Consider the following 24,435-nt stretch of genomic DNA (forward strand, 5'->3'; position numbering starts at 1 on the left):
TTTTTTATTTTTTAAAATAAATTATTTTATTGGAATACAGTCTTGCCCATTTGTTTGTATACTTCTATGGCTGCTTTTGCACTACAGTGGAAGACTTGAGTAAGACAGAGTCCCAATGGCCAGCAAAACCTAAAATATTTACCCTCTGGCCTTTTACAGAAAAATTTTGCTGAACTCTTGGGTTAGAAGAAGAATTAGAATTAAAACTTCTTGCAAACTCACAAAAAGGTGGCTGAATGGAGGGTGGTTGCTTAGTAAATACTTGTTGAAATGATGAACAAGGGAAAAGAATGAATGATGCTTATGAAGTCTACTGGGCATTCTTTTTTTGACTGTCAGTGTGGGTGTGTCTGATGTTTTCTCATAATTATATTGAAGTTATTCATCTTGGGGAAAATACCACAGAAGTAATGTTGTGCCCTTCTCCCTACATCCCAGCAGTGGTACATGATGTCAATACGTCTCATTAGTGATGATGCTAACCTTGATTGCTTGGTTAAGGTGTTGTCTACCAGACTTCTCCATAAATACAGCAGTGCTTAAACATATGCAAATACCCAGAAACAATTAGATTTTTACCTGCTATAACTGTTCTAAATAACTGTTTATATCAAATTCAAGTTTACCTGTAGGTTCGAGTAGGGCACTTTTCTTTTTAGATTGTTCTTGATGCTAAGTCTTTAGGTTAGATTCATCCACAAAAGTCCTTGCAAGCTGTTACCATTTTTTCTTTGAACTTGACCCTAGGAAGGAAGGTCTATTTTCTGCTTTTGCCATCCCATGCTTCTTACCTCCAATAAAAAGAATAAGCAAAAGACAGCATTCCCTTTGCAGTCTACCAGTATCTGCACATTCACTGTTACAGTGAAGGATGTATTGTCTTTCCCCTTATGTAAAGCCAATCCCTAACCTGTGTGTTGGATCCCAGCCTCTCCCACATCATCAAGTTTAAAATTGTGGATCCTTAGGATGGAAAACCCTGCAGATAATAAATATTCATTTGTAATAAGACTGTTGATATGGGAAAGTGTTCACAATGCATTTTCATGTAATTACTACTTACAGTGCTTCTCATTCCTTTGTGTATTTCCATCTGGTATTATTTTCCTTTTGCCTGAAGGACTTCCTTTAACATTTCTTGTAGTGCAGTTTTGCTGTTGATGAATTCTTTCAACTTTTGTATATTTGCAAAAGTTTTAATTTTGCCTTTTTAACAGGTTTATTGAGATATACTCTACATACAATACAATTCACCCACTTAAAGTGTGTAGTTCAATGATTTTTAGTATATTCATAGAGTTGTGTAAACATCAACACAATGTAATTTTAGAACATTTTAATCACCCCCAAAAGAGAGCCCATACCCATTAGAAGTTACTCCCTATTCTCCCCTCCCCCCAGCCCTCCCAAACAAAAGAAATCACTAATCTCCTTTCTGTCTCTATAGATTTGCCTATTCTGGGAATTTCATATAGATAGAATCATACAGTGTGTGGTCTTTTGTGACTATCTTCTTTTACCTAGCTTAATGTTTTCCAGATTCATCCATATTGTAGCATATATCAGTACTTTATTCCATTTTATTGCCAAATAATATTTCATTGTATTCACCTTGTTTTTGAAAGATATTTATGATGGGGGAAGAATTCTAAGTTCATAAATTTTTCTTTCAAAATTTTAAATATGAAATATGTGGATCCACTGTCTTCTCTCTTTAATTTTTTTTTGCAGTTTTTCTTTTTATTAACAAGCAAATTAATTTAAAAAAAAAAACCGACACACTGATAACCTTAAAGTTGGAATAGCAATAAGTTAAACTGATTCTGGAGTTCACAGGTGTACCTGTGGTACATGCTCCCTCATTGCAAGGCAGGATGTAGGCACAAGACTGTGCATTTAGATATATATGTGACCAAGAAGAATCAGAGTCATGGAAACCACTGGAGAACAGAAACCATCAAGAGCTTTTCACCAGGCAATCTCAATGCGCTCTGCTCTTTTCCTCTTCTTTGCCTCTGTATTGCCTGTGGTTCCAGTTCAAGCTGAACTTGTGACAATCCCAAATTGCTCCCTCCTCTTTTTCAGCTTCTCCTTATCTTCAGACTTCCTGGAGATTGAAGAAACATTCAAACCACATCTTTGAGCTCTTTGCTTTAGCTTATCCAGGTTAACCATAGGTTTGGTGTCAGATGACAGGCCTTCTGTTGGAATGGAAAAAATGTCAAACCTAGCTGCCTGGGGGGCTTTCTTACTCTCCAAGCTCACAGGTACACTGACTCGTTCAGCTCTCTACCGCATTCTCTCAGTCTGTGGTATTTCAGATGTAATTTTTACCATTTTCTTCTCTGCTGACACATCAACACTTTTTTCAGGGGGTTCTTCCTCTTTGACAGGCAGTTCTAAGGGCTTTGGTTTTTCTTCCTCTGTTTCATCTCCCAGTACATCTTCTTCATTTGCCTTCTCTTCAGCATGCTCTTCAAGATATGCCTGGAGCCTGTTGATGAGATCTTGTTTCCAAACCATGAGCAAGACATTCCTGCTTTAGTTCAGCAAGCTTCAGCTTATGGAGCCCCACCGTTTTTCTGTCACCATCTTGTTACCCTTTCACTCTGCTCATGTTAGTTGTTTTTGAAGATAAGTCTGATGTCATCTTTTTCTTTGTTTCTCTGTATAACATGTATTTTTCTCTGGATGCTTTAATATTTTCTCTTTGTCCTTGGTTTTGAGAAATTTTATTATGATGTGCCTTGATATAGTTCTTTTTTCCCCCATTTGTCTTGTGCCTAGGGTTCATTGAGATTCTTGGATCTGTGGATTTATAGCTTTCATCATACTGTAAACATCTTGCCTATCATTTCTTCAAACTCTTTTTTCTGTCCCTTCCCTTTTCTCTCCTCCAAGAATTTTACTTACATATATATGATAAGGCATTTGAAGATCACTGATGTGCTTTTCATTATTTTTTTCCTCTGTATACATTTCATTTTGATTAGTTTTTATTACTATACTTCAAATTCACTAATATTTTCTTCTGAAATGTCTAATCTTTTGTTAGTCCTATTTAGTGTATTTTTCACTTCAGACTCTGTAGTTTTCATCTCTAGGTGTTTGATTTGGGTCTTTTTTTATGCCTTCTGTGCATCTATTTAACTGTTTGAACATATGGAATTACAATTATAGAAACTAATTTAATATCCTTTTCTGCTAATTCTAACACTGTCAGTTCTGGTTTGATTTTAATTGATAGATTGTTTTCTCCTCATTTTGTGTTGAAGTTCCTGCTTCTTTGCATGCCTGCTAATCTTTGATTGTATTACAAATATTGTGAATTTTACCTTGTTGGTTGCTGTATATTTTTGTATTCCTGGGAATATTCTTAAGCTTTTTTCTGGGAAACAGTTAAGTTTTTTGGAAACAGTCTGATCCTTAGAGATCTTACTTTTAGATCTGTTAGATGTGGTCAGGGCAACTTCTTGTCCAGGGCTAATTATTCCTCAGTCCTGAGGCAATGCCCTTCTAGGCCCTCTAACCAATGCCCCATAAAGGAAGTTTTCCAGTTTGGCTCTTGGGAATAGACAATTTTCCCTGCCCTGTGTGAGAACTTTGTGTTAGTCCCTCTAATACTTCGGTGTGGTTCTTTTCTTGGACCCATATGGCTTCCTCACATGAATGCACCAGTCTGTAGAATACCAAGGAGGGCCCTCTGCAGATTTTCAGAGTTCTCCAGAGTTTCTCTCTGTACAACACTTTCATTTCTAGTTCTCTTCTAAGAACTCCAGCTTCCTTGGTTTCCTTGGACCTTCAGCTCTGTCTCTTCAACTCATGAAATTCACTGGGCCCTGTCTGACTTGCCCCTCCCTGCACCATGGCCTGGAAGCTATTTCAAAATAATAAGCAAGTGAAGTCATATGGCTCATCTTGTTTGTTTTCCATCTCTCAGAGGTACTGTCCTTCATTGCCTGATGCCCAGTGTCTTGAAAAATCACTATTTCATATATTTTTGTCTGGGGATTTTTGGTTCTTTCAGACAGGAGGTTATATCTGGTTCCTGTTACTCCATCTTGGCTGCAAGTGAAAGTCCTCCAACATCATATTTTAAAGCTAGAAAGACCTTCAGATTATTTGGGGGCATTTCTTCTTTTTATGGATGAGAGCACTGAGGCCGAACAGATTTCATGTGCTCTAGATTAGAAGGAGCACTGAACTTGGTTGATATACAGTTTTCTAGCTTTGGTTCTATTATTAACTAGTGTGGTTTTAAGTAATTTTCTCTAAAAATAAAGGATATACTGCTACTTCTATTTTCCTTCCTTCTTCTCAGGAGTAATTGAAAACAGTTTTTCAAAGACTGTTGCCTTTAATATATTAGTTTCTTCTAGGTCACAGTTCACATCAGATTAGAAATACAAGCTCTACTGAAGCTGCTTCACTAAGAAATGAGAGGGGACAGACAAAAAGAAGCAGCCAAATCATCATTTAATGTGTCTACTGAGTGCAGGGGCTGATAGTCCTGCTCGCGTCACTGAACTGCTGATAAAGCAGAGCAGTGTACAATATTTATTGGAAATTTCCATCCAAACTGTTAGTATTATAACAGTAACCCAAGCTCTCTAAAATTATACTTCTATTGAAGCTTATGGTTATCAGAAATGTTGGTTAAGGGTGCTCTGCTGTATGTTTAGGCCCCCTGTAAACACCACACACTATCCAGTTACTTCCTGACACATTGCCCTGTTTGTTTTCTTCAGAGCTTTTCTCACACTCTGAATTAATATGTTTAACTCTTTCTTCATCTGTTTCTTCTTGTCTCCCGCCTGTCCCACTACAAGCTTTTGGGTTTTCACGACTGGGTCTAGTGTTTCACACAGGGCCTGGCACATAGTAGGGCCTCAAAGGGAATTCACTGAAATGATGAATGAAAGAATGAGATCCCTACATGAATTCAGTACAACCAGATGAAACAGGACAGGAAGAATCTGAACTTGGTTTCAGAAACTTTAAAGTCAAGACTAGTTCTGATATGAGCCATGTTCATTCATTTAACAAATATTTTCTGAGTACTGACTCTGTTGGAAGCCCTTTGCTATGCACCAGACCCTAGATAAGTCACTTAAACTGCCTGGGCCTTATTTTCTTCCTCTGTCACACGAAGAGCGAGAACTACCTCACAAGATAATAATATATGCAAAAGTACTCTGTAAACTGCAGCGCTCTACATACATGTAAGATATGGTCGACTAATTTTATATGATTTAAAAAAAGAATTCTAATCCTTCTAGAAGGATCCTCATGACCTCAGTCTGGGAATACTAAAACAGCTTCCTGTTTTCATTATATAAGTCTCTCTGCTGATGTAAGCAACTCTAGCAATTTTTCTTTATCTTTTTTTTTTCTTTGGTGGGAGCATCCTAAACCTTTGGGATTTTCTCATGGAATGATCAGATGTCTTTATCCTTTCTTTACACCTCTCTCTGAGACATATGGGTGTAGGAGGCCTGTTTGGAAGATGGCCACTAGGGTGGAGATCAGGAGAAAGGAGGAGTTGGTGTTTGCATGTTGCCTTGGTTACAAGCATGCCTCCCTTTTGATTAGGGCCTGCCCTCCCAGAAAGCCTGGTTTTAATTTCCCCTTTGAAATGGGGACTGGGCCTTGTTGCCAATTCACTGGTCAGCTGTTTGGCAGGTTCTGGGCCCTGAGGCCATTTCTTCTTGCTCAGGCTACTGACCTTTTTGCAGCCACATCTCTTTGGTCTAATGGTTCTGATTTGGGTTAGGATGAATGGCTATATTACTCCTGCTCCCCAGATCACCCTGTGGCCATGATTGTGGGGTAGGGTGTCACCCAGGAGATAAGAATATGGTGAAACCCTATTCCAACTAATAAATACCCCATGATTTGATAAAGGGATTCCATGGCTGGAATTTCGCTAGTATGCCTATGCATGTCAGTGGTGAAGTGGTGTGGGGAAAGAGTGTAGGTTTAGGTGCAGGGGGGTTCCAAGAGCTGGAATTTACATTATGATTGGTTGTATGATCTTGCTAGGTTCGTCATCTGTAAAATGGAATTAACTATCCAGGTTCTGCCCATGAAGTTGTGGGGAGCTGTGTTTGGGGCAGTTATATCCAAGGGAAGGTTTTGAGGCCAGGATGAGATGGCAGGAAAGTAGCTAAAAGGAGGTGAATATAAAATCATCAAGCTAAGGAGGAGAGATTGAATGTGTCATCCAGGAAATAGACCAGGCCATTAAACCTAGGGAAAAAGAGAACCATAAGATTGAACTGATGGAACTTAGGCAGAATTATAACTGGGGGGAAAATGAATGCCTGGTAATGAAAGAGGGTGAGAAAAAAGAATTAGGGGCAAGTGGAGAGGCTGGTATACTAGTATCTGAATCCATGGATGCTGGACATCTACAAGGGCATTTCTTGGATGGGATCCCAAGAAAATCTTTCCTAGGTGTCCTGGGGGGTGGGAGCATGGATTCCTCAGGCTGAGAAGTCAAGTCAAACCACCGGTATTGTGGAGACAATACCTCGTAAACTGTGATGCAGTTTAACTGTTAATGATTATTGCTCTTTACTATATGATAATAACAGTGTATGTATGGCTTCTCCTTGCTGGGCCCCTAGGAGAGTCCTTCCCTTCCAGCTGACCTCAGTCAATTGTACCTCCATCCATCTGAGAAGTTCTTACGGTGTGAAACATCCAAAGAGAAGGGGCTTGCCCCTCCAGTCTTCTCTTCCTTTGGTCTCCTTTGCCCTGATGCAAAATTGGAAGAGACTGCAGGGGAGTGGCCTTTTCTACGTCAAGAAGCTGTCCTATTGAGTCTTTCCTCCAGAACAAGGGGCTCTTCTCATTTTAGATCTAGGGATCTTTGAAGAATTCTTCCAGGAACAAAAACAATTTCCTAGGAAATGAATTGCAATCTTCCCTATTAGAGATAGAAGCAGATGACTACTAAATAGAAAGCTCCCTTTCTGAAATGGAAATCATAATCTGATATCCATGTAAAGAGCCAGGCACTATTATCAGTGAAAATAACATGAAGAAATTCAGGCTCAGAGCAGTTGAGTAACTTGTACAGTGTCACACAGCCAGCACAAAGCAGAATTAGGTTAGAAGCCAGACTGTGGCCTTCAGACTTCATGTTGTTTCTTTGCATCTTAAAAAGTCATATTACCCATGGGATGTTATCTCAATGTGCCCCCAAAACATTGCCCTATTTCTGGAAGAAAGAGTGTATCCTTTGTGAACCAGGCTATTCAATATTAAAAAAAGCATTTTAAGTCTGGGGCATATTGTGAATGGTATTTAACATTCTTGAACTTGAGTTCTGGCCACCTACTCCCTTTGATGGTAAAGTTAAACAGCAAGTTTGTAATAATAGAGTCTGTATGTCTTAATATAGATAAAGCTGGGCATTTTGCACGTGCACAGGAAGTTCTTTTAAAATAATCAAATACTGGAGTTTGTTTTTCATTCTTAAAATAAGGAATTGTATTATCTTTAAGTTACTCTCCAGAGCTCTTCTTAACTTCTTCACTAGGGTATTTTTTAGATGTTAATATCATGTTCAACCAGCATGTGTAAGATACAAAACCCCATATTCAATAGTATACACAAACTATTTTCCTATACCCCTCCTTTCTCCCACCTTTATGTAATTCTTGCCGCAAATTACATATTTATACGCTGTAAGTACAAAACCACTGATTTGTCATTACATTTTTTTTTTTTTTTTTTCCAATTGTAAAGTTACTATTTTTATTTGTAAATGATAAATACTTTCATAGAGAGACACTTTGTTGATGTGTATATTTCTTCATGCTGATTTGGAGTTAAACCAATTTTGAGAGACATTTCTAAACTGATAAACATTTTCCACCCAGATGTCTCAGATTTTGCAACTTCCAAACCCCATCCCATCAGTTTGTTGGAGGAGAATCCCAGGGTGTATCCATCAAATTTGTTGATTTTCTTGGTAGTAACCTGGGGTGACGTTTTATTTACTTCATCTCTGGGATGATTTTCAATTCATTTTTGTAGAAGGTAATTACTACTAAGTTCATCTTCTGTTCCTACCTCCTGGATATATCTCAGATTCTCTAATCAAAATTAGGAAGGAATAAAAGAATAAGGTGGGAGATAAGAAAAGAAAAAGAGAAAGATACATTGGAGAGGGGCCGAAGTAAAGAAACCAAAAACATGATTTAAAAATTAGAGATGGAAACAAAGAATTAAAGAGAGAAACTGATGAAAACAAGAGGCACTTTAATAATTTTTTTTAGTACATGAGGGACTTTTTTTTTTTTTGTACTTTCGATTGTTTACAGTACCATTACATAGTTGTACATTCATCACCTAAATCAATCCCTGACACCTTCATTAGCACACACACAAAAATAACAAGAATAATAATTAGAGTGAAAAAGAGCAATTGAAGTAAAAAAGAACACTAGGTACCTTTGTCTGTTTGTTTGCTTCCCCTACTTTTCTAAACATCCATCCATAAACTAGACAAAGTGGAGTTTGGTCCTTATGGCATTCCCAATCCCACTGTCACCCCTCATAAGCTACATTTTTATACAACTGTCTTCGAGATTCATGGGTTCTGGGTTGTAGTTTAATAGTTTCAGGTATCCACCACCAGCTACCCCAATTCTTTAGAACCTAAAAAAGGTTGTCTAAAGTGTGCGTAAGAGTGCCCACCAGAGTGATCTCTCGGCTCGTTTTGGAATCTCTCTGCCACTGAAGCTTATTTCATTTCCTTTCACATCCCCCTTTTGGTCAAGAAGATGTTCTCCATCCCACGATGCCGGGTCTACATTCCTCCCCGGGAGTCATATTCCACGTTGCCAGGGAGATTCACTTCCCTGGGTGTCTGATCCCACATAGGGGGGAGGGCAGTGATTTCACCTTTCAAGTTGGCTTAGCCAGAGAGAGAGGGCCACATCTGAGCAACAAAGAGGCATTCAGGAGGAGACTCTTAGGCACAAATACAGGGAGGCCTAGCCTCTCCTTTGCAGCAACCGTCTTCCCAAGGGTAAAACTTATGGTAGAGGGCTCAACCCATCAAACCACCAGTCCCCTATGTCTGTGGTCATGTTAGCAACCATGGAGGTGGGGTAGGCGAATACCCCTGCATTCTCCACAGGCTCCTCAAGGGGGCACTACATCTTTTTTTTTTTTTTTTCCTTGTTTGTCTTTTTTCTTTCTTTTTTTTTTTTTTTAACTTTCCCTTCTTTTTTCAAATCAACTGTATGAAAAAAAAAGTTAAAAAGAAAACAAACATACAATAAAAGAACATTTCAAAGAGACCATAGCAAGGGAGTAAGAAAAAGACAACTAACCTAAGATAACTGCTTAACTTCCAACATGTTCCTACTTTACCCCAAGAAAGTTACATAATATAGCAACATTTCAGTGAACTTGTTCCTACTACATCCATCAGAAATTAACAGACCATAGTCATTTCTGGGCATCCCCAGAACGTTAAATAGCTTATCTGTTCTTCTTGGATTATTGTTCCCCCTTCCTTAATTGCTCTCTACTGCTAGTTCCCCTACATTCTACATTATAAACCATTTGTTTTACATTTTTCAAAGTTCACATTAGTGGTAGCATATAATATTTCTCTTTTTGTGCCTGGCTTATTTCGCTCAGCATTATGTCTTCAAGGTTCATCCATGTTGTCATATGTTTCACCAGATCGTTCCTTCTTACTGCCGCGTAGTATTCCATCGTGTGTATATACCACATTTTATTTATCCACTCATCTGTTGAAGGACATTTGGGTTGTTTCCATCTCTTGGCAATTGTGAATAATGCTGCTATGAACATTGGCGTGCAGATATCTGTTCGTGTCACTGCTTTCCGATCTTCCGGGTATATACCGAGAAGTGCAATCGCTGGATCGAATGGTAGCTCTATATCTAGTTTTCTAAGGAACTGCCAGACTGACTTCCAGAGTGGCTGAACCATTATACAGTCCCACCAACAATGAATAAGAGTTCCAATTTCTCCACATCCCCTCCAGCATTTGTAGTTTCTTGTTTGTTTAATGGCAGCCATTCTAACCGGTGTTAGATGGTATCTCATTGTGGTCTTAATTTGCATCTCTCTAATAGCTAGTGAAGCTGAACATTTTTTCATGTGTTTCTTGGCCATTTGTATTTCCTCTTCAGAGAACTGTCTTTTCATATCTTTTGCCCATTTTATAATTGGGCTGTCTGTACTATTGTCATTGAGTTGTAGGATTTCTTTGTATATGCAAGATATCAGTCTTTTGTCAGATACATGGTTTCCAAAAATTTTTTCCCATTGAGTTGGCTGCCTCTTTACCTTTTTGAGAAATTCCTTTGAGGTGCAGAAACTTCTAAGCTTGAGGAGTTCCCATTTATCTATTTTCTCTTTTGTTGCTTGTGCTTTGGGTGTAAAGTCTAGGAAGTGGCCTCCTAATACAAGGTCTTGAAGATGTTTTCCTACATTATCTTCTAGGAGTTTTATGGTACTTTCTTTTATATTGAGATCTTTGGTCCATTTTGAGTTAATTTTTGTGTAGGGGGTGAGGTAGGGGTCCTCTTTCATTCTTTTAGATATGGATATCCAACTCTCCCAGCCCCATTTGTTGAAAAGACCATTATGGCTCAGTTCGGTGACTTTGGGGGCCTTATCAAAGATCAGTCGGCCATAGATCTGAGGGTCTATCTCTGAATTCTCAATTCGATTCCATTGATCTATATGTCTATCTTTGTGCCAGTACCATGCTGTTTTGGCAACTGTGGCTTTATAATAAGCTTCAAAGTCAGGGAGTGTAAGTCCTCCCACTTCGTTTTTCTTTTTTAGAGTGTCTTTAGCAATTCGAGGCATCTTCCCTTTCCAAATAAATTTGATAACTAGCTTTTCCAAGTCTGCAAAGTAGGTTGTTGGAATTTTGATTGGGATTGCATTGAATCTGTAGATGAGTTTGGGTAGAATTGACATCTTAATGACATTTAGCCTTCCTATCCATGAACATGGAATATTTTTCCATCTTTTAAGGTCCCCTTCTATTTCTTTTAGTAGAGTTATGTAGTTTTCTTTGTATAGGTCTTTTACATCTTTGGTTAAGTTTATTCCTAGGTACTTGATTTTTTTAGTTGCTATTGAAAATGGTATCTTTTTCTTCAGTGTCTCTTCAGTTTGTTCATTTCTAGCATATAGAAACATTACTGACTTATGTGCATTAATCTTGTATCCCGCTACTTTGCTAAATTTGTTTATTAGCTCTAGTAGGTGTATCGTTGATTTCTCAGGGTTTTCTAGATATAAGATCATATCATCTGCAAACAATGACAGTTTTACTTCTTCTTTTCCAATTTGGATGCCTTTTATTTCTTTGTCTTGCCGGATTGCCCTGGCTAGCACTTCCAGCACAATGTTGAATAACAGTGGTGACAGCGGGCATCCTTGTCTTGTTCCTGATCTTAGAGGGAAGGCTTTCAGTCTCTCACCATTGAGTACTATGCTGGCTGTGGGTTTTTCATATATGCTCTTTATCATGTTGAGGAAGTTTCCTTCAATTCCTACCTTTTGAAGTGTTTTTATCAAAAAGGGATGTTGGATTTTGTCAAATGCTTTTTCAGCATCTATTGAGATGATCAATTGATTTTTCCCTTTCGAGTTTTTAATGTGTTGTAATACATTGATTGTTTTTCTTATGTTGAACCATCCTTGCATGCCTGGAATGAACCCCACTTGGTCATGGTGTATGATTTTTTTAATGTGTCTTTGGATTCGATTTGCAAGTATTTTGTTGAGGATTTTTGCATCTATATTCATTAGGGAGATTGGCCGGTAGTTTTCCTTTTTTGTAGCATCTTTGCCTGGTTTTGGTATTAGATTGATGTTAGCTTCATAAAATGAGTTAGGTAGTGTTCCATTTTTTTCAATGTTTTGAAAGAGTTTGAGTAAGATTGGTGTCAGTTCTTTCTGGAAAGTTTGGTAGAATTCCCCTGTGAAGCCATCTGGCCCTGGGCATTTATTTGTGGGAAGATTTTTGATGACTGATTGGATCTCTTTGCTTGTGATGGGTTGGTTGAGGTCTTCTATTTCTTCTCTGGTCAGTCTAGGTTGTTCATATGTTTCCAGGAAATTGTCCATTTCTTCTACATTATCCAGTTTGTTGCCATACAGTTGTTCATAATATCCTCTTATAATTTTTTTAATTTCTTCAGGATCTGCAGTTATGTCACCTTTTTCATTCATTATTTTGTTTATATGGGTCTTCTCTCTTTTTGATTTTGTCAGTCTAGCTAGGGGCTTGTCAATCTTGTTGATCTTCTCAAAGAACCAACTTTTGGTGATATTTATCCTGTCTATTGTTTTTTTGTTCTCTATGTCATTTATTTCTGCTTTAATCCTTGTTATTTCTTTTCTTGTACTTGGTTTAGGATTGGTTTGCTGTTCATTTTCTAGCTTCTTCAGTTGATCCATTAGTTCTTTGATTTTGGCTCTTTCTTCCTTTTTAATATATGCGTTTAGTGCTATAAATTTCCCCCTTAGCACTGCTTTTGCTGCATCCCATAGGTTTTGGTATGTTGTGTTCTCATTTTCATTCGTCTCTATATATTTAGCAATTTCTCTTGCTATTTCTTCTTTAACCCACTGATTGTTTAGGAGTGTGTTGTTTAACCTCCAGGTATTTGTGAATTTTCTAAGTCTCTGATGGTTATTGACTTCTAATTGTATTCCATTGTGGTCAGAGAATGTGCTTTGAATAATTTCAATCTTTTTAAATTTATTGAGGCTTGTTTTATGTCCCAGCATATGATCTATTCTGGAGAAAGTTCCGTGAGCACTAGAAAAGTATGTGTATCCTGGTGATTTGGGATGTAATGTCCTGTAGATGTCTGTTAAATCTAATTCATTTATCAGATTGTTTAGGTTTTCAATTTCCTTATTGGTCTTCTGTCTGGTTGATCTATCTATAGGAGAGAGTGATGTGTTGAAGTCTCCCACAATTATTGTGGAAACATCAATTGCTTCCTTTAGTTTTGCCAATGTTTCTCTCATGTATTTTGTGGCACCTTGATTGGGTGCATAGACATTTACGATTGTTATTTCTTCTTGCTGAATTGCCCCTTTTATTAGTATGTAGTGGCCTTCTTTGTCTCTCAAAACATCCCTGCATTTGAAGTCTATTTTATCTGAGATTAATATTGCTACACCTGCTTTCTTTTGGCTGTAGCTTGCATGAAATATTTTTTTCCATCCTTTCACTTTCAGTTTCTTTGTGTCCCTGTGTCTAAGATGAGTCTCTTGTATGCAACATATTGATGGTTCATTTTTTTTGATCCATTCTGCGAATCTATATCTTTTAATTGGGGAGTTTAATCCATTTACATTCAACGTTAAAACCGTGAAGGCATTTCTTGAATCGGCCATCTTATCCTTTGGATTATGTTTGCCATATTTTTCCCTCTCTCTATTAATATCCTTTATTGTACCCATACCGAATCTCTTTAGTACTGAACCTTTCTCCAGGTCTCTCTGTCCTGTCTTTGTTTCTCTGTCTGTAGGGCTCCCTTTAGTATCTCCAGGAGGGCAGGTCTCTTGTTAGCAAATTCTCTCAGCATTTCTTTGTCTGTGAAAAATTTAAGCTCTCCCTCAAATTTGAAGGAGAGCTTTGCTGGATAAAGTATTCTTGGCTGGAAATTCCTCTCACTCAGAATTTTAAATATATCGTGCCACTGCCTTCTCGCCTCCATGGTGGCTGCTGAGTAGTCACTACTTAGTCTTATGCTGTTTCCTGTGTATGTGGTGAATTGCTTTTCTCTTGCTGCTTTCAGAACTTGCTCCTTCTCTTCTATGTTTGACAGTGTGATCAATATATGTCTCGGAGTGGGTTTTTTTGGATTTATTCTATTTGGAGTTCGCTGAGCATTTATGATTTGTGTATTTATGTTGTTTAGAAGATTTGGGAAGTTTTCCCCAACAATTTCTTTGAATACTCTTCCTAGACCTTTACCCTTTTCTTCCCCTTCTGGGACACCAATGAGTCTTATATTCGGACGTTTCATATTATCTATCATATCCCTGAGGTCCATTTCGAGTTTTTCAATTTTTTTCCCCATTCTTTCTTTTATGCTTTCATTTTCCATTCTGTCATCTTCCAGGTCACTGATTCGTTGTTCAACTTCCTCTAGTCTTGTACTATGAGTGTCCAGAATCTTTTAATTTGGTCAACAGTTTCTTTAATTTCCATAAGATCATCCATTTTTTTATTTAGTCTTGCAATGTCTTCTTTATGCTCTTCTAGGGTCTTCTTGATTTCCTTCATATCCCGTACTATGGTCTCATTGTTCATCTTTAGTTCTTTGAGTAGCTGCTCTAGGTGTGTCTCTTCTGGTCTTTTGATTTGGGTGCTTGGGCTTGGGTTATCCATATCGTCTGGTTTTTTCATATGCTTTATAATTTTCTGTTGTTTTTGGCCTCGTGGCATTTGCTGAACTTGATAGGGTTCTTTTAGGGTTTGTAGACCAGTTGAAGTCCTTATCTCTAATTTATCAGATCTACAGCTTCGTGGAGTACACTTTCTCTAACTAACCAGCAGGTGGCGTCCACGAGCCACCTGTTCTCCACAAGCCAGATCTCCCCTGCTTAGCCTTTTTGGTGAGTGGGGGAGTGAGTCTTGTGGGGCCAATTGGTGTACCAAGCTTGCGTGTGTAGTTGGTGTTGCCTGCCCTGTATGTGGGGCGTGTTTCTGGGCAGTCGGGGAGGGGGGGTGGCCCTAACAATCAAATCTCCCTGATGATCCTAGAGTTTTAAAGCTACTGCAATAGTCTAATCCTTCAGTTCAGTCCTGCCACAGTTTGTCTCTGCTACTGACCCACAAGTCTTTGGTATTGGCGTATGGCTCCTGAGACTTGCAAGTGGGCCCCTCTTCCAGGCTGTGCACCCCGGGTCCTCTGTTGAGGGATGACTGTGCTATGTCACAGGTGAGTGCCGTCCCCCCAGGGCAGTTCTGGGCTGCTGGGCTGTGTTGGGAGGCTCCCAGTCTGCTCAAATGATGGCTGAATGGGGCTCTGTTAATTCACACTGCTCCCCCTTCCCAGCTCTGGGACATTCAGCTGAGGTTGCAGGGAAGGCTAATGTCCACGCCCAGTTTTGTGGTGTGTGCCTGTTATTTGAAGCACTTCCGTCACACTGGGTTGTCTGGGGCAGCTCTGGGCTATGGGGCTGGCGATGGGCAGGAGTGTTTCCTGTCCACCAGGATGGTGGCTGTGAGCGGACACCCCCCTTTTCTTGGGAAATTGTGTTGTTTAGTGAATTTTCTCAGCCACTGGATTATTGCCTTTTGTCTCAGAGCTCTCTTAGTTCTGCTCTTGACTTGACGTGCCCAAATTTCAATTCTTTGAAGCTTTCTGTATTGAGCTTCTTAGAGTAATTGTTTTAGAAAAAGCAAAAAGGATTTAAAAAAAAAAAAAAAAAACGGCCCTCCTCAGAGATCTAATGGGTTATTGAAATGCTAATAGACAAAGCAACCAGGGCCATTAAGGAAAGGTGCACAGGGCAGAGAGATCAGCCTTGCTTCGGGATTTGCATATGCGCCTCAAGGCCTGATCTCCGCCCTTCCCCTTTCTGTGTTCACCAGAACTCCAAAAATCCTCTGCTTTTATTTTGGAGTTTTTCGTGTTGTTTTTTTTCTATGCCTGTCTCCTCTCTGCTGGGCTGGCTGCTCTCAGAGTCTCTGGTGTCTGGTCTCAGTCTATCTATGGTTGGAGTTTGAATCAGTAGAATGAGTTTCCGATAAGAGCAGCCACTGCAATTCTCCCTTCTCCTTCCTGGAGCTGACAGCCCCTCCTCCCCCGGGACTGAGCCTGGCAGGGAGGGGCGCGGGTCCCCTGGCCGCAAAAACTTACAGATTTCGCTGATCTCAGCAGTTCCACGTTTTCATGAGTGTTGTATGAAGTATGCCCAAAGACAGATTGCTCTGTGGTGTCCAGTCCACGCAGTTCCTGGCTTTTTACCTACTTTCCTGGAGGAGTAACTAAAACATACAGCTCACCAGTCTGCCATCTTGCCCCGCCTCCTGTCATTACATTTTATGCATTTGCATTTTAAATCCTGTAGAAAGTAAAAAGTGGAGTTACAAACCAAAAATACAATAGTATTGGTATTTACATTTACCCGTGTCATCACCCTTATCAGAGATCTTTATTCTTCTAGCGTCTTTCCTTTCAGCTTGCAAAACTCTTTTTAGCATCTCTTGGAGGGCCAGTCTGGTAGTGATGAATTGCCTCGGCTTTTGTTTATCTTGGGAATATCTTAATCTCTCCCTCATTTTTGAAAGACAGTTTTGCCAGATATAGAATTCTTTGTTAGTAATTTTTTTGCTATCAGCATTTTAAATATCAGCCCACTGCCTTCTCACCTCTTTGGTTTTGGATGAGAAATTATTTGCAGTTAATCTAATTTAGGATCCCTTGCATGTGACATGTTGCTTCTCTCTTGTGGCTTTCAGCATTCTCTGTTTATCTTTGGCATTCAACAGTTTGATTATAATATGCTGTAATGTGAGTCTATTTGGGTTTATCTTTGTGGTGGTTTGGAACTGTATGTACCCCAGAAAATCTGGTTCTTAAAACTAATCCATTCCTGTGGGTGTAAACCTACTTTAAGTTTGACCTTTTGATTAGGTTACTTCAGTTAAGGCTTTGCCCAGTTTAAGTCTTAATCCTCTTACTGAAGTTCTTTATAAATGGGATGACTAGAGATAGATAGATAGATAGATAGAGGACACAGAAGCAAGAAGCTGAAAGCAACTAAACCTGGCAGAGAAGGGAGAGACCAACAGATGCCACCATGTGCCTTACCAAATGACAAAGAATTCCAGGATTGCTGGCAGCTGGTCTTCAGGAAGAAAGCATTGTCTTGACAATGCCTAGATTTGGACCTTCTCATGGCTTCAAAACTGTAAGTGCGTAAGCTAACAAATTCCCTTAAAGTCAACGCATTTCATGGTATCTGCTTTGAGCAGCTTAGCAAACTACAACAAACCTGTTTGGAGTTTGTTGAGTGTCTTGGGTATGAATACTCATGTCTTTCACTAAATTTGGGAAAATTTCAGACTTTATTTCTTTGATTATTTTCTCTGCTCTTTCCCTCTTTTTTTTTTTTTAATCCTTCTGGGGCTCCCATACTGTGATATTGGTACCCTTGAAGGTGTCCCACAGGTTCCTCAGACTCTGCGTACTTTTCTGCATTCTTTTTTCTTTCTGCTTTTCATCCTAGATGATTTTAATTGTCTTATCAATTGTTTATTGATTTTTTTCTTCTGCCAGCTCCAATCTGCTGTTGAAACCCTCTAAGGAATTTTTAGTTTCTGTCACTGTGGTTCTCTGCTCTTTTTGGTTCTTTTGCATAATTTCTGTCTATTGATATTCTCTTTGCATTCATCTATCATTTTCCTGATTTCCTTTAGTTCCATATCCATGTTTTCCTTTAGCTCTTTTTGCAACCATATCCCTTTGGTCTAATGGTCCATTTATAAAAATGAAACTTTTTTTTTAAAGTCTTTTTCTGGTATGTCCCAGGTCAGGTCCTCCTCATCAATAGTTTCTAATGCTTTAACCTTTGCCTAGGCCATTACTTACTGTTTTTTGTATGTTTTGTAATCTTTTGTTGAAACCTGGATATTTTGACATTTTAAAGTATTATTACTGGAATTTAGACTCTAAGGCATCTGTTCTTTACAGTTGTATCCAGCTAGTGTTATGACCAAGCTTTCCTTACATGCCAAGAGCTAACAAACAAAAAATAGGAAGAAAACATCTTTCACAGTCCTTGAAGATTGACATGTGTGAGCATTCTCCTTCAGGACTTGGGCATACAGGTTTGGAGAATAGCTCCATGCCAATGCGTAGGGGCCTCCCTGATCCTTTTTGCAAGCTTCTTATCTTAGACATGCATGGGTGGCTCTAGGAATTCCCCTCTTTACATGGATACAAAAATCCCTCTTCCTTAGGAAGCAGTTTCCTCATGGTCAGGCACTGCACCGCAGGCCCTACAGCCAACAGTCCCTTGCCCCAGGGAGGCACAACTTCACTGCTCTCCCTCAGCATTCTGCAGGAGGGCTCTGTGAGCCACCTGCTATACACAGGGTAAGTTCAGTCAGGTTGTGCCAGACATATATGCACCCAGTATATGCATGAGGGTCACTCTGCTCCCTCTGAACCAGGCCCAGGAGTCTGCACTGGGAGCACTGGCTGGCTGTGTGTGGAGCTGGTGAGGAGTGTGTGTGTGTATGTTGGGGATGGGGGCGCTCAGCCAGGGCACCATGAGATCCTACTGCTTTTAAGTAGCCTTTTTCTTGATTTGGCTCTCTTCCTACCTATTTCTCAATACTTTAACTGTTTTCTGGAGCTTTGAGAAAGATGTTCGTACCAGTTCTTAATGGTTGTTCAAAGCTTCTGTGAGGGAATGGAGTCCTGAAGCTTCTCACTCTGCCATCTTGATCTGGTGGGGTCCTTTGTAATATTCCAGCAGCTCCTTGGTTAAAATTCAGCTTTGTATAGGAAACCATATCTTTATTGTGGTTGAAAAGTTAATAATGCTATGGGGAATATTTAACTTACTAAAAGAAGAAACTCTTTAAAAACTCCCAAGTACCTTCAAAGTGTCTGGTTGGTGTTCAAATTATTTCTACACTGATTGAAAATCAATCTTTCTAACCATGAAAATAAAACCTCTAGGGATTGCTCCAAGCCATAGTTTGGAAATGTCTTAAGTGAACTTTGTTAACCTAGCTTATGTTAAAAAAATTACAAAAATATATTTCTTTAAAATAAATGAGCAAATCACATTCCATGATTTAGAAACTAAGATGGGGCTCAGATGAGTCAACAGAGCTTCTGTTAGCTTCATGCCTACGTGACCATAGTTCCCTGTTTAAGAACTTACCTGCTCATCTGCATTAATTACCAGATATGGACCATGATCAATTTTCATCTAGGGGCAGATGTACCAAGCTGGAACCTTCTTTACTTTTACCCACCGTGCTCCTCCCAACACTTACATCTTGGCTGCCAACAACTTTATAAAAGCTTCATCCTTGGGTAGCATCTTGGTCAGCAACCTCAGAACTGGAGAAGATGGATATTAAAGAGGTTGCTCTTCATTTCATATTTGTCAGTGGAAGTCTCAGAGGCAAAGCATTTAGAAAAGAAAAAAATGTGATTTGCAAGGGAATGAAACTTCCAAAGGGCCGCTCACCAAATGAAAAACACAAAAGATATTCAGAGGACTAAACCACAAGATCATCAAGGTTACCAGTGCACGTTTGTGTGTTCATGGTGGGAAAACAGCAGCTTTCTTAGATGATTACCATATACCAAGAAGTTGTGAACATATTTTCAGCTATCAGCATTGCAAAAATTAGGACCCTAATTGTTTTTGCTAGGTGCTCTTGCTTATAGGAAATGCTCAGTTTCATTTATTTTGGGGTCCAGAATCAGACAGAGTGATCCCATCATTTTTTATTAATTTTGGGATGCAAAGTTTGAGTGTATGTTTTTTCCCAACTGGGAAATGCAGTGTGCATGCTTATTCATAACAGTGGTAGGACAAAATGTCAGTTTTCTTTCCACATAAATTTCCTTAGCCACAAAGCTTTCTTTGCTCAGGATACAGTCTTTTTATCCCACTGTTCTTAATGGGTTTCCTGTTCTCTGATCAATCAGCCACCCACATGAACAAGTGTAGCTGCCATTCATTGAGTGCCGAGGAAATGTGAGGAACCAATCTAGGCTTTTTATGTGATGATAACTAATATTTATTTTTATTCCATTACAAGCCCTGTTCTAAGCACTTGAGATGTGTTATTTCATTCAATCTTACAACAACCTAAGAGGTAGGTACTATTATAATCCCCATTTTACAGATGAAGAAACTGAGGCATGGGAGGGTCAAAATCTTGCCTGATATAAGACAGCAGGTAGCAGAGAGCTGGGATTTGAACGTAACTCCACAGCCTTGACTCTGTTATGCTCTGCTGCTCCCTCTGTATTTGTATATTAGTTGATCAAATCCTTGCAATAATTCTGTGAGGTAGGTATTATTACCACCATAAACTGAGAGTTTAACTCACTTGCTAAAATTATGGAAAAAATGGCAGAGTGGGGATTTAATTCTGGATCGTTGCATCTCACATATTTCCCGGTCCACTATTATGATGCCTGTCAGGCAGTGTGCTTCCTGGCTGGTCACTGTGTGGCCTTGGGACAGCCACTGCTTGGCCTTCTGATGTATGACTCAACTGGTCCCCCAGTCTTTGGTGCTCAGACCCTTAACACATGTGCAGCCCTTGTCCTTGAGCATGTTGGAATTAAGGATGAAGGGATTCTCTTTTATTAAAATAAATGTTTATCTTCAAATTATGTTACATATTTAAATTCAGTTGAGTCTTCACTGAGACTTCAGTATTCACCGTCTGGTCTTGCAGGGGTTGTTTTGGGAGTCAAGGAAAGAAAACAGAATTTGTCTAAGAGGAAGCTTCTCCTTTCATAGAACTTATGATATATTTTGGCAAATAACAATTACAATAAGATACAGGTGTGGATTGAGTGGTGCATTACTGGCAAGGGATATGTGAAATACAGATGTGGACAGGAAGATTTGCCAGGTATGGACACAAGGATAGAGGAGAAGGCCAGTGATGGACTTTGGTGGAGGAAGAGGGCACCTGATATTTACTAAGCCCTGCTGTGTGTGCCAGGAGCTGTGCTAGGCACTTGGTATGTATTATTTCAATGAATCCTCAAATTAGCACTTCAAGATAGGTGGAATTACCACCATTTTACGATGAGGAAAGTGAGGCACAGAGAGGCTAAGTAATTTATCTTTGGTCACACAGTTCTTAGGTGGTAGAGTGGGGTTCAAACTCTGTCTTGACCAGTGCCTAAACTCATGCTCCTCTCGTGGTGCTACACTTTTAAAGGATTTCCAACCTCCTGGCAGTGGCGGGAGGGTCTACACAAGCAGCTTAACTCCCTTCTGAATTCAGAGCAAAGGATATTTCTTCCACCCTTTGATGAGACACAAACCCTGGCCCTGGCTCCTTGGAGATTTACCTATGTCCATTGGCAAGAGGGGCAGCTGCTATGCGGGTCAGAGGTCTGGCCCTAAGTTAAACATGATGAGCAGGACCATGGCATGGTTTGGGTAAAGATGGCAGGACCTGGGAGAAAAGACCTGAGCACCTGAGAGTTTGGATATAGGAGGGTGTTTGAAGTTGGTGCTGCCTGGAAAATGCAACTGACCCCTCAGCTGACCCCATCCAGTGGGCACAGACAATTTGGTTCTACCAACTATGTTAGGGGAACAGATCTACCAAAGTGAATCATACACAAATCTGCCTTCAAAGGACTTACAGTTTATCTTGCAAAGATGGTATCTTAGTTTGCTAGAGCTGCTGTAAGAAATATCACAGGGTAGTCAGCTTAAACAACAGGAATTTATTGTCTCACAGGTTTGGAGGCTATAAATAATGTTCTGATGGTGACTTCCCAGCAATCCATAACTCAGTCTCTGCCTTCGTCACATGGCCTTCTGTCTCCTGCTCACTTCTACTACCATGTCCAAATTTCTGTCTCCTACTCACTTCTTCTACCATGTCCAAATTTCCTCTGCTTACAAGGACTCCAGTCATATTGGATTCAGGCCTACACTGATTCAGCTTGGCCTCATCTTAATAGGGTCTTTAAAAATCCCATTTACAAATGAGTTCATAGTTATAGGACTGGGGGTTAAGACTTGAGCATGAATTTGTGGGGGGCAGGATTCAATCTATAGACAAATAATGTCCATACAGCTTTATAAATGCTGATTGATTAATTCCTTCTTTCAGCCAGCCTCCATATGAATTGGGCTTTACCTTTGATGCAGGCCTTTGGAAGGACCATTTGGTCAATGCCTGCCTCAGTGTGTCTTCTGGCACCTGTGGGCTCTATGATCCTGTGACCCTGCAGGTTAACATTTAGTCTAGTCTGTGGAACAGTCAGTTACACAAACAAGATGTGTCTCTTGAATTCATTGTTCGTACCGGAATGAAATCCATTTTCAAACAGAAGAAAGCAAGCTAGATGTAACTTGGAGTGAAGGTTCTCCTTTGTGTGTTTTATACATTGAAATTCTATCATTCTGCTGGAACAAATGTATATTTGGTATTGCAAAATGTTATAATTATTGATGATGGCTATAATATCATTAATTTCAAATATAAAACAATGGCTACCTTTCCAAGAGTTAAAAAATAAAGAGATAATTTGATAGCTAATATAGATATTTTAAAGAAGTTGGTTAGCTAGATAATTTTAAGGACAAATCAATATCCTTGTTGAGCCAGTTGATGTTTTTTCAAAAGCTTAAATAATAATATAAGGCAGAATAATAGAGATAATAGAGATTAGACTTAATTATAATGCTAATGCTTGTAGGATTATCTGGTATACTAGTATTTGTAATATGCTAAATAATTGTTGCTTAACATTTAAAAGCTGTATTTAATTTTTAGGCATTTATTTCTCATTTAGGCCATGTGTCTTTTGAGTAAAAGTCTAATTTAGAATGCTTTATCTTTTGTGAAGATGAATTAAAATCATGAAAATGCCATCTCAAAAGGGAAAACATCTCCAAATTCATGTAAAGCAACATTCATGATAAAGTATCTTTAGTCTAAACATAAAGGGTATGCAAAATATGAAGAAAATAAGAGAGTATAAGAGAAAAGCATGGTACCCAAACTACATTTTATTCTGGTGAATCAAACTGTAATAATCAGACTTTAGAAGAATCCATTTTAGCTTTGAGCCAACGGAGGTTTTATTTTGGTCAGTCTCTCTTGGAGAAGAATAATTGCCTAACGTGGCAACAACTTCGGTACCAGACGCCCCTATATTGGCACTGTAAGCCAAAAAATGTCTTATTCCTCTACTGCCTCAGTTGAAAGTGTCCCAAATATTCACCATGTGACTGCTGGGACCTTATAGTCACAGACAATGCCAAGAAATTACTGGTCCAGTGTGTGAGCATCAAACTTTAAAATTCAGCCACTAACAATTTGTATAATGAAATTGTAATCGTAAGTAAATTGTTGATAACATTTCAGATTCATTTTGTAGCCCACTGTCTTAATTTGCCAGGGTTTGCTGTAACAAATACCTGGACTAGTTAGCTTAAACAACAGGAATTTATTATCTCACAGTTTGGGAGGCTAAAAGTCCAATATCAAGGTTATCAGCAGGCCATGCTTTCTCCGAAGTTGGTAGCATTCTGATGATGGCTTGCCGGCAGTCCATAAGTCAATCTCAGACTCTGTCACACGGCCATTTGTCTATTTGACTATTTGACATTTGGCTGTTTGTCCAAAATGCAGATTCAGTGTACCTCTAAGCCATGTCTGTCTCCTTCTGTCTCCTATTCCTTCCTACTACTGTGTCCAAATGTCTTCCCTTTATAAGGGCTCCAGACATATTGGATTAAGGCCTGAACTAATAACACCTTAACTGATAACATCTTCATAGGCCCTATTTACAAATGGGTTCACACTCACAGCACTTGGGGTTAGGACGTGAACTTGTCTTTATAGGGTTTGTGATTCAATCTGTAACACCCGCTATGAACCTTTCAATTCCTTCAGGCCTCATCTCTCTTGTTCTTGTACCACTGTGGCCACTTGCTCTGTGAAGAACTGACCAACTTCATGTAGGTGCAGCCTGAAAGCACCTGCCCTTACACCCACACCTGAGCTTCTCACCTGCTGCTGGGCTTTCCTGCTGACACCAGGAAACCCCACTGGATGCCCATACTTGAGCAACCTGAGTCTAAAGGAGCTAATGCCCCTTTCGGGGGAGGCACTGACCATCTGATGATGGGAGCCGGTGACTGAATTCTCTCCCTTTCTCCTTGCCACAAATAATCCTGAGATGCAGTTTATATAGTTCTCGGGGGGTGGTCTTACAGGATTGAAGAGCCCACACTTGGCTGTCATCAGCTCAATAATGCATCCTCCAGTTGGCTTTCCTTCTGTGGTGATTTTGAAGCTATGTCCACAGATTCTTTGATATTCCACCCCTCAAGAGGTGGAGCTTGATTCTCCTCCTCTTGAGAATGGGCTGGACCTAGTGCCTCAGTTCTAGAGAACAGCAGAAGTGATGGGATGTCGCTTCCAAGACTAGTTGTTAAAAGACTGCAACTTCCCTCTTGGGTTCTCTGAGATCACTCACTCTGGGTGGTCTTCCCTGTCATATGGGCCAACCTGTGGAGAGGCCCATGTGGCGAGGAACTGAAGTGTCCTGACAAAAGCTGCGTGAGTGAACATGGAAGTCTAGGAACTCAGATGACAACTTGACTGCAGCTTGATGAGACATCCTGAGCCAGAACCCCTTAGTGAAGCCG

At 39.5% G+C, this 24,435-nt stretch overlaps 1 pseudogene; it reads right to left on the minus strand.

Annotated features, from left to right (window-relative positions):
- Positions 1 to 1,968: 1,968 nt before the first annotated feature.
- LOC119542569 lies at positions 1,969 to 24,028 on the minus strand (annotated as a pseudogene).
- Positions 24,029 to 24,435: the final 407 nt, after the last annotated feature.

This window comes from Choloepus didactylus, chromosome 8 (genome assembly GCF_015220235.1).
Source record: "Choloepus didactylus isolate mChoDid1 chromosome 8, mChoDid1.pri, whole genome shotgun sequence".
Taxonomy (NCBI): domain Eukaryota; kingdom Metazoa; phylum Chordata; class Mammalia; order Pilosa; family Megalonychidae; genus Choloepus; species Choloepus didactylus.